Source organism: Mauremys reevesii, linkage group 2, assembly GCF_016161935.1.
Source record: "Mauremys reevesii isolate NIE-2019 linkage group 2, ASM1616193v1, whole genome shotgun sequence".
NCBI lineage: Eukaryota > Metazoa > Chordata > Testudines > Geoemydidae > Mauremys > Mauremys reevesii.
Window position 1 is genome coordinate 264,469,399 of NC_052624.1, and position 10,113 is coordinate 264,479,511.

Below are 10,113 nucleotides of genomic sequence, written 5' to 3' on the forward strand. Positions count from 1 at the left end.
TTGTGCTGCTCAGCGGACCATTCCCAATAGAGTCAATATTTTCTCGCTACACCCTTCCCCATCTTCGTACATCCTGTCCCATCACAATAAGCATAGTGACACAGTTTAAAAGGATTTCTGTTTTGTCTGTTAAATCCCTTCACGTAAATTAACTCTGCAATTCAGCTAATCCAAAAACAACAGCAATTTTTTGAAAGCGCTATTACAAGAGACAAAACAAGTCTAACACATCAACTTCGCTGATCAATGCCAGGCCAGGAAGCCTATGTTTCTTTTCCAATCAATAACAGGATTTCAAATGTAAATATGTCAAACTTATTTCAGACTAATTAAAAGAATAAAACATGTCTACTTAAAAGCTCAGGAGCAATCTTTTCTTTTGGTTTTATTCTAACATAAAAAGTGTAGAGTGCTTTTTGTTACAATAATTTTTTTTTTCCTGAAGGAAAACATGAATTCAGCATCTGGTTTTCAGTGAGGTCTTGCTCTTTCCTGTTTTTTCCAGCTGTGTTGGCTCTTTGTTTGGAGGGCTCCTCATTCAACCATCCCAGAAGAAGAACTCATTCATGCTGATTGGATGCCCCCTGGCCACCTTCCCATTTCAGAGACAGGAAGAAGGAGTAGATTCCGCACAAGAACTTGCTCATATGGAACCAAACTGTCCCCTTTGCTTGTAGGCAAAGAGGGGATGAAATGCTTGCAAATATCTATCAAAAACGGTAAGCACATAAGGACAGCAGTATCTATTCTCTCTGAAAATGCAGAGTCCCCTCAAAATCCCCACCCCTGTTTACAGCTCTGTGTTCTCTTGGAGTTGTAGCCAAGCAGAGGGAGATGAAGCTGGGGGATGAAGACGCAGTGTTGACTAGTGGACAGAGCCCTGGATTGGTAGACAGGAAATCTGGGTTCTTTTCTCTGCCTGGCCACTGATCTGCTGTGTGACCTTGGGTGTGTCATGTCTATTAAGAATATAAGGTCTTGTGAATATAAGGGCTGTCTCCTACTATGTGGTTGTCCAGTGCCTAAGGCAGCTGGATCTTGGGCGGGGCCTTTAGACACGACTGTCAGGTACATTGCCGCAGACAGTACTAGCTTCTTTAGAAAAGTCCTCTGACTTCCATCTGCACTGATGGCAGGTGCATGATAGGCCCATGGTGCAGCAGGGCAACCCCTCTGTCCAAATGGCCCAAGACTCATGGATTTTCCTTGTAGATTTCAGGATACACAATAGGTTTGAGGGCTCTGCCCTGTGGCCACTGCCTACCCATGGGGAAGTTCTAGAGCCTGAGTGGGACTTAATCACGTGCTTAAATTTAAGTATGTGCTTAAGTGCATTGCTGAATTGGGGCCTAAATCTGCAGTCAATTTCAATGGCTTCAGTGGAGTTACTCCAGATTTATGCTCATGTAATTGACAACAGCACCTAATCCTCCTGTAAGTTTAAACAGACTTTATGCAATATCGTCCTGTCAGGGGCGGCTCTAGGATTTCCGCTGCCCCAAGCAGGGTGGCACGCCGCGGGGGGCGCTCTGCCGGTCGCCGGTCCCGCGGCGCCGGTGGACCTCTCGCAGACGTGCCTGCGGAGGGTCCACTGGTCCCGCAGCTCCGGTGGACCTCCCGCAGGCATGCCTGCGGATGCTCCACCAGAGCCGCAGGACCAGCGGCCCCTCCGCAGGCACATCTGCGGGAGGTCCGCGGGATGCCGCCCCAAGCGCGCGCTTGGCGCGCTGGGGTCTGGAGCCGGCCCTGCGTCCTGTGTTCCCTTTGGCTTTTCTGTGGGAAGGCATACTCTGGCCAGTGGACAGATGCTCTCTTTTGCCAGTCTATCTCATTATTGAGGAAGTGTCTCGCTGAAGATTAGGATTCTATAAAAAATTCATAGATTGTAAAGCAGAAGAGAGGATTATAATAATCTAGACTGATGTCCTGCATAACACAGGCCACAGAATGTTACCAACCCATTCCTGTAGCAAGCCCATAGCGTCTGTTTGAGCTATACGATGCAGAATCCACTATTGTTCCAGCTTAGTTGTTCCGGTGGTGAATTACCCTCACCATCACAAAAAAATTGGACTTTATTTCAAAAATTATATCTGCTTGCTGTGAAGCTCACATTTGCCTTGTGACATTTTCAGTGCAGGCTGGGCCTACCTTCCAATAGACTGGAAGGCAAAAAAAAACTGGGAGGAGTCCTTTCTCACATGAGTAGAGAAAATGTGACAAAGAGTCCTGTGGCACCTTATAGACTAAGACATATTGGAGCATAAACTTTCGTGGGTGAATACCCACTTCGTCAGTCGCCCACGAAAGCAAAGTGGGTATTCACCCACGAAAGCTTATGCGCCAGTACATCTGTCTATAAGGTGTCACAGGACTCTTAGTCTGGATCTGTAAAAAGGGACAAACATGGCTACCCCTCTGATACATGACTAGGGAAGTTTATGAAAATATCCCCACTCTTGCTAACACTGGAGGTAGCACTGGCCATGTTAGTGCACAGAGTAACTGATTCTAATCTTCTTGTGTCATTAGATCTCTGTGTTCACAGGAGTATAACCACTTCAGGGTGGGGATTTGATGGCACACAGGCTTGGCCAGAGAGATCAAATGATTACTAGGGGAAGTGGAGATCAAACAAACAAGAAACTTCAAACTATAAAAAAAACCTGGCAGGGGGCTAAGTCTCAGCTAGTGTAGAATGTGAGGTGAGCAGCAGGGGAAAAGATAAAGGGAAATGGAAGGAAAGGGAAGTTGAAATGTTACTTGTTTAATGGGCTTACACTGTGTACACTGCCCACACAGCATTGTGTACACGGGTTCACACAGCATTGTTGCTTTATTGTTTGTGTTAGTTTTCTTCCTTCAGAGAATTAAGCTTTTTGACCTGTGCCCCCTTACTAGGAAGTTTGCTAAATGATTGAATTAGATGCCAAGAGTAAAACAGTGAAATAACCACAGAAGCATCGAAGTAAAATTGGTAAATCCTGGCTGGTGAGCTATCTTTTTTCCACCGTTGACACTTCTGGGAGTAATATTAGTGCACAATGCCAGCAAGACTCAGCTTCGCAAGTGTTTGTGAAAGGATATTTACAAGATGTAACAGAGTTCTTTAATATGGGGTCAGGGCCCAGCTGTACCCTGCCTGAGAAGCACTGAGAGTTGTAGTTCCTAGGACTGCTGGAATTTATAGGCAGCAGCAAGGTATGCTGGGATGGGGACAGTCTGACTGAAAGCAGCTAATTTGTCTAACACTGGTCAGAGAGCGGGCAGGGGCAGGACTTAGAAGTAGGTGAAGGAAGTTGTGTTAGCAGGAAATGGACAAAGTTTGTTATGGATGTTAGCTTTAATTTTACAGGCCCATCTTTAGGGACCGGGAGAGAGTGGAAAGTCTCTTCCACCCTGCCTGGTGTCTGAGTGAGAGTGAGAGCAGCCTCTCCGTGAAATGGCTACAATGTAGGCAAGGCTGGGGGAAGACTTTGCCTGGTTTTGTGACTTTTGAGTTGAACTCTGGTTACCCAAGTGGAGCTCTAGTTTAGCTGGCAGGCTGTACTACCACACCAGAGAGGGAGCAGCATTACCTTGGCATTGAGGTAAGACCCTCTAGCACAATCTTTCACCATGCTGCTTAAAATGGTGGCTTTTTGTTGTTGCCTTCCTGGAAGCTCTGCTCCTCCTCTTGTCTCAAGTATGCTGTAATCTGGTGAGCTGTCGTACCAGCCCAGAAAGGAACCAGTGTCACGCCCAAGTCCATTTCAGGCTCTTGCCTTAGGGGACAATTTATCTTTCATACATAAAAACTCCTAAATAATGCAAAACTAAGCAATCCCTATGCCCAGCACAGGCCGCAGCCTCCAGAAAGTTTCCCCCTACCTCTCTGAGGATATGTCTACACTGAATAGAAAACCCTGCAGCAACCAGTCTAAGAGCCTGGGTCAATTGACCTGGGCTCCCAGGGCTCATGCTACAGGGCTAAAAATAGCAGTGTAGATTTTCCCATTTGGGCTGGAGCCGTGACCCAGCCCTCCCAAGCCAGGTTTCAGAGCCTGGCCTCCAGCCTGAGACTCATGGCAGTTTTTAGCCCCATAGCATAAACTTTATGAGCCCAAGTCAATTGACCCAGGCTTTGAGACTCACTGCAGTGTTTTTTTGTTTTTGTTTTGTTTTGTTTGCAATGTAGACATAACCTCAGTCTCTGAAAAGAGGAATTACCCTTCCCTTAAAGTCCCCATTGAGTCTTGTGACAGGCACAGCTCTTAACCCTATCCTGGCTGTTTTATCCTCTCACAGACTCACAGCTTGTCCCTCTGACATGATTAGAAAGGGCAAACCTCTCTTGCTAGATAAAAAAAAATACATCTGACCTCTTCTCCAGCATTTTCATCTTGGGGCTGTGCCGAGAAGAGAGACACCCTTTGGAATAGAGGACCTGGCATTTCTGTGAGTATCCAGTGCTTAGGGGCTGCATACCACAGGGGGACACTTTCCAGGGAGTCAGTGGCTGGGGTGCATCTGTTGTCATCCTGCAAGGCAAAGACAGGGCTGGTGTAGCTCAAAGGAGAATGCTTGAGTGGCTGACAGGCTGATTGTGTTAGGGAGCTAACACCCGGCTAGTAAGGCAAACTCCCTCGCTCTGGAGGCAGGTGGCAACAAGGTGATTCACAGCACTGGGTGCCTCAATGAACATCACATCAGGCACCACCTTTACCTTTAAGCATTGTTACAAAAATGCATGCGCATACTCACCCCAGTTCCCTCTCCTTCATCAGGCTCTTCTGCACTCACCTGGCAGGACTGGCTACCTGGGTCCTGCCTTGCAGCATGGCTACAGTCCCCCACTGCATTCCACCCCCCCTCCCCCTGCCCGCTGTTCACAGCAAGGGGTCTCTGTCTCAGGCTCCTCTGAGGTATCCAAGGTGATCTACAGGGTGCTGGTGGGGTTCTGCCAAGTTCCTTGAAGAAGAAGCAGATCTGTGGCTCAGCACCAGATCTATTGTTGCACTCCCTGGCCTTGTGGTGTCCCTGGTGCAGGTCCTTCACTTTCATGTGGCACTGCTGCTGCTCCCTGTTGTATCCCCCGTGCGATCTGCTCATAGATGTCCACATTTCCATGGCTGATCCATAGCTGTGTGTGTGCACAGCCTCTTCTACGTACAGGCCCAGAAGATCCAATACTCCCCATGTGCTCCAGGCAGGAGTGTGTCTAATGTGTGGAGCCAGCATGGTCAGCTAGGCAGTTGCACACAACAAGTGTGAGCTGCAAAGTGTTCTCACCAACATGGGCAATCAGGAAATTTCAAAAACATGTCTGGGCTTGAAAGGGGGAGTGTGGCTTCTGGTCTCTGTGACCCCTGGGCATCACTGTCTCAGCGAATGGGGCATTGTGGGACAGCTGCTGGAGGACTATTTGGATAAACACAAGTCATGCAATGTTTGCACTTTCACTGTGTCAACCTCAGTAGGTTTTATTTTAATTTATTTTAAAAGGGGATTTTATTGCATTGCCGTAATGGGACGATTATGTCATCCGGAGAAAAATTTGATTGTAAACATATGCACAAATAGGTTGAAGTAAGGTGACTTGCATCGCTCTAACTTTGTAGTGTAGGCCGGGCCAGGGTTTATGTCTCCTGGAGTTGCACTAGACCAGAAATACCATAAGGAGAGAGAGGATAGTTCAGTGAGTAGAATACTAGCCTGTGACTTAGAAGGTCTAGGTTCAGGTCTCTGCTCTGCCGTAAGCTTCCACTGTTAGCTTAGGCAAGTCATATAGTCTCTCAGCTTCAGTTACCTATAAAATGGAGATAATAACACTTCTCTAACTTACAGGGGTGGTGTGAGGATAAATATGGTAAAGACAACAAGGTGCTCAGATGTGGCAAAGGGGGCCATACGAGAGTCATGGATGGATAAAAATCTCTGTCTCTCTAGCAGCATCTTTAGTCTCCTGTTCTGGGACAAAATTAGGACAAATGTAGCACAGACTGCAAGAATAAAAGTTAATTTTATGTACGGCTTGGAAAGGGCCTGTTTAAGTTTTGAATGAAGGCTCAGAGCAGTTCACAGGCCAACATTTTCAAACTTGGTCTCCTAAGTGAAAAAGTATTCTGATCATTTATTTATTCATTTGAGTCATTGAATTGACACCATTCCTTGTAAAGTCTCATTTAACTGTGGAAAATCAGCACTTCTGAAAATCAAGCTATATTTATTTAGATGCCTAAGGTTTAGGCCCATCAGGGCAACATTTTCAAACTTACTTTACTGAAATTGGCACACCCACCTTAATTATCTGATATATTTCCCTTGCAGGCACCATTATATCCCTCTGTGACTACTATCGCTTTTTGCCCACAGGTATTACTGTAGCTCAGTTGGCCATCTGGTACAGAACACAGGCTGTGAAGTCACACAACAGGATTTGGGCTCAGAACCAATGACGATACTACTGTAATACCGACAGACCCTGGTCTCAGTGGGCCAGATCAAACCTGGGATCTCTGGAGCTAAATGCATGAGTCTCTACTGCATGAGGTAAAAGCCACATGGCTGTTAGCTAAGGCTGTAGAGCAGACTCATTAATCTCTCTCTAAGTGGTCTCGGTGCCACTAGATGGGACAGAACACCACACCCAGGAGGTGTGTGGGTTACACTACAATGCAAGACTAGAGATGTGTTGCATTGTTAAATGTGCTGTGATCTGGATGGGTTGATGGTTATGAACTGAAGTCCTTCCTGTCTGTCTCTAGTGACTGTCCAGGATGGAAGTTAAAGATCCAATGTGTTCCTTATCCACCCTGTTCCTCCACATAGCACGGAAAGACAGTTTTAAGCCAGTGTTCCCCCGTCTCAAGAGAACAAGAAGATCTGCTCTCCAACACTTTATTAAAAATGATCATTTGGTAACAATGGCTGCTCCAGATTTACTGTCTTGTAAAGTGCATTGAGACACCAAGAAATGGAAGGCACTGTGAGTTACAGAAGACAGCTGAACAGATTCTGCATGTTAAAAAAAAGAGATGCTGAGGATTTGAGAAAAAATCGAAGAAACAGGCTTGCGTGCAATTTATGTAGCTGTGTTCTTGTTTTCACGTACATTCCTGGGTTAATATTATGAGTAGGACCCTACCAAGTTCACGGCTGTGAAAAACACACCAGGGACTGTGAAATCTGGTCTCTCCAGCGAAATCTGGCTATTGTAGGGGGGAATGGGATATTGCCACTGTTACTTCTGCGCTGCTTTCGGAGCTGTGTGGCTGGAGAGTGGCAGCTGCTGGCCGGGTGTCCAACTCTGAAGGCAGCCCCACTGCCAGCAGCAGCACAGAAGTGAGGGTCGCATGGTATGTGGGGGCACCACTTTTTTCAGGGGGCCAGAGCCAGCCTTACGGGTAGGTGATGTGTGCCACTGCCCAGGTGGGTGATGTGGTCACTCCCCCTTGCACACAGCCAGCCCAAGACCCCTTTATCCCTGAAGTACTGGGCCCAGAGCCGGGGAAGGGCAGAGCTGGGGGCACCCCAGCTGGGGGCTCCCACCTTGTGCCTGGCTCCAGCTGCTAGTCCCGGCTGGGCTGGGCAGGGATGGCACTTCCTCTTCCCCTGCACAGGCTGCTCCTGGGGCTGGCTCAGACCCACCTTCAGGAACCGGCCGCAGGAAGCTCTGCGGCTGCTGGCTGGGAGCCCAGCTCTGAAACCAGCGCTGCCCCCAGCAGCAGTAGTAGCCTTGTGACTGCACCCCCACAATACCCTTTTGGGTCAGGACCTCCATGGTCACAATACTGTGAAATTTCAGATTTAAATATCTGAAACTGTGAAATTTATTATTTTCAAAATCCTATGATCCTGAAATTTACCACAATAAGAACATAAGAATGGCCAATTAGGTCAGACCAAAGGTCCATCTAGCCCAGTATCCTGTCTTCTGACAGTGGCCAATGCCAGGTGCCCCAGAGGGAATGAATAGAACAGGTAATCATTAAGTGATCCATCCCCTGTCACTTATTCCCAGCTTCTGGCAAACAGAGGCTAGGGACACCATCCCTCCCATCCTGGCTGATAGCCATTGATGGACCTGTCCTCCATGAATTTATCTAGTTCTTTTTTGAACCCTGTTATAGTCTTTGCCTTCACAATATCCTCTGGCAAGGAGTTCCACAGGTTGACTGTGCATTGTATGAAAAAATACTTACTTTTGTTTGTTTTTAAATCTGCTGCCTATTAATTTCATTTGGTGACCTCTAGTTCTTGTGTTATGAGAAGGAGTAAAGAACACTTTCTTATTTACTTTCTCTATACCATTCATGAGTTTATAGACCTCTATCATATCCCCCCTTAGTCACCTCTTTTCCAAGATGAAAAGTCCCAGTTTTATTAATCTCTCCTCATATGGCAGACGCTCCATACCCGTAATCATTTTTGACTGTGAATTTGGTAGGGCCCTAATTATGAGTTGAGACGGCTTATTTTCCCCCCTCTCTTCCCTGCCCCTTGATCAAATCTGATGAGCTCTATATCAAGTAAATCATTCTAGTCATCTGGCGGAATTTAAAGGGCCTGTGTTATTAGCCTTGTTTTGTTCACATTAGGGCCTGATCCAAATCCCACTGAAGTCAATGAAGAGACTCCTCTTGCTAGCAGTTCGCTTCGGATCAGGCTCTCTGCTCTGAGCTTGACCGGTCTTGTACACACAGCAGCTGGGAGTGTGCTTCCCAGCATGTGGAGACAGACACATGCTAGGGCTGCTGAAGCTAGTGCACTAAAAATAGCTGTATGTACCCACAGGGTCGGGTGGCATTTTTACTTGGGTGGCTAGCCTGAGCCACCACGCATGGTGCTGCAGCAACATTGCTGTTTTTAGCATGTTAGCTCGAGCAGAGCTAATGCTTCTGTCTACCTGTGCTGGGAAGCACCCCAGCCGCTGTGTAGCCGTAGTGTAAGCTCGTCACAGGAATAATGCTAGCTTTTTGGAGTAGATACTGCACCCATTCTTTTGCTGCATTAGGACTATATCAGAGGGTATGTGTATATGCTATAGCGGCATAGCAACTGCACTGCAGCTAAGCCACTGTAGTGTAGACGCTTCCTGTATAGTAGGAAGGGGGTTTTCTGTTGATGTAGGTAATCTACCTCTTTGAGAGGCGTTAATTAGCTCAATGGGAGAATTCTGCTGTGTCTACACCTAATTACATTGCACCGGGTGAACACTGTTTCACAGCCCTGAGTGATGTAGCTAGGTCAGCCTATATTTTAGACGTAGACCAGGCCTCCTTATATGTAATTATTTCTTAATTTTATTCTAAGAGACTGAGAGGGATCACTAATTGATAATAGCATGGCATGTAATAGAGATCTTCTGCAGAGATGCTACATCTGTACAGAACAACAGATTAATCCCTCTGAACGAGGATCTCTATAGTTTTAGTCTGAGGCCTAAATCTTTCTGTCTTTAGGAATCTGTACAAAAGATCAGAAGAGACCACTGTTTCATGGATTCTAGATTATATGTGTGGATTATATAAATGTTAAAACTGCCAAAGTAACTGAAGTCAATTTACAAAAAAAAAAAAAACCAACCCAAAAAACCTGCACCAATCTGGAAGAACTCTAATGTGTTGTTCAGATAGTCTAAGGCTTGGCACAAAATTAACTGGCTTCTACTCTCTTTTTGTGGTCTCTAGATGCAAATAAAGCCAAACAAACAAAAGTGAAAACCCTTTAGAATGCAGAATGTCTAAATGATAAATTTAGACCAGGGGCTTTTCAAGTTTCAGACTGAAAACCAATCAGTCTTTTTCAAATGAAAGTAACTGCAAAAAGTATTCAAAATACTAATTGGGTCTAAGAAAATAGTTATAGTTGAGAGCAAAGGACTATTTTATCACATTGGATCAGGTCTGCAATGAGATTGTAATTTCCAATTTCTGTTTCTTCTCTGAAGTGCCTAGTACTGTATCTTTTTGGATGCTGAAGAAAATAATAAATCCACAATGCTAGAACTGAAATTATAAAGACCAAAGACATCTTCAATTTCTGCATAAGTATAACATGGACAACAGTGGAAGCATTAGGAATACTCAAACTGTTTTGCAAACCATAAAATTGCTACCTATTTGCTTTTCT

General features: G+C 45.8%; 1 long non-coding RNA gene across 1 annotated transcript; it reads left to right on the forward strand.

The window, feature by feature from the left end:
* The first annotated feature begins 623 nt into the window (after positions 1-623).
* On the forward strand, positions 624-6,876 carry LOC120397093. The gene is made up of 3 exons (XR_005593673.1): positions 624-719; positions 6,355-6,531; positions 6,747-6,876. It is a non-coding gene; the product is annotated as an uncharacterized LOC120397093 (long non-coding RNA).
* The last annotated feature ends 3,237 nt before the right edge of the window (positions 6,877-10,113 follow it).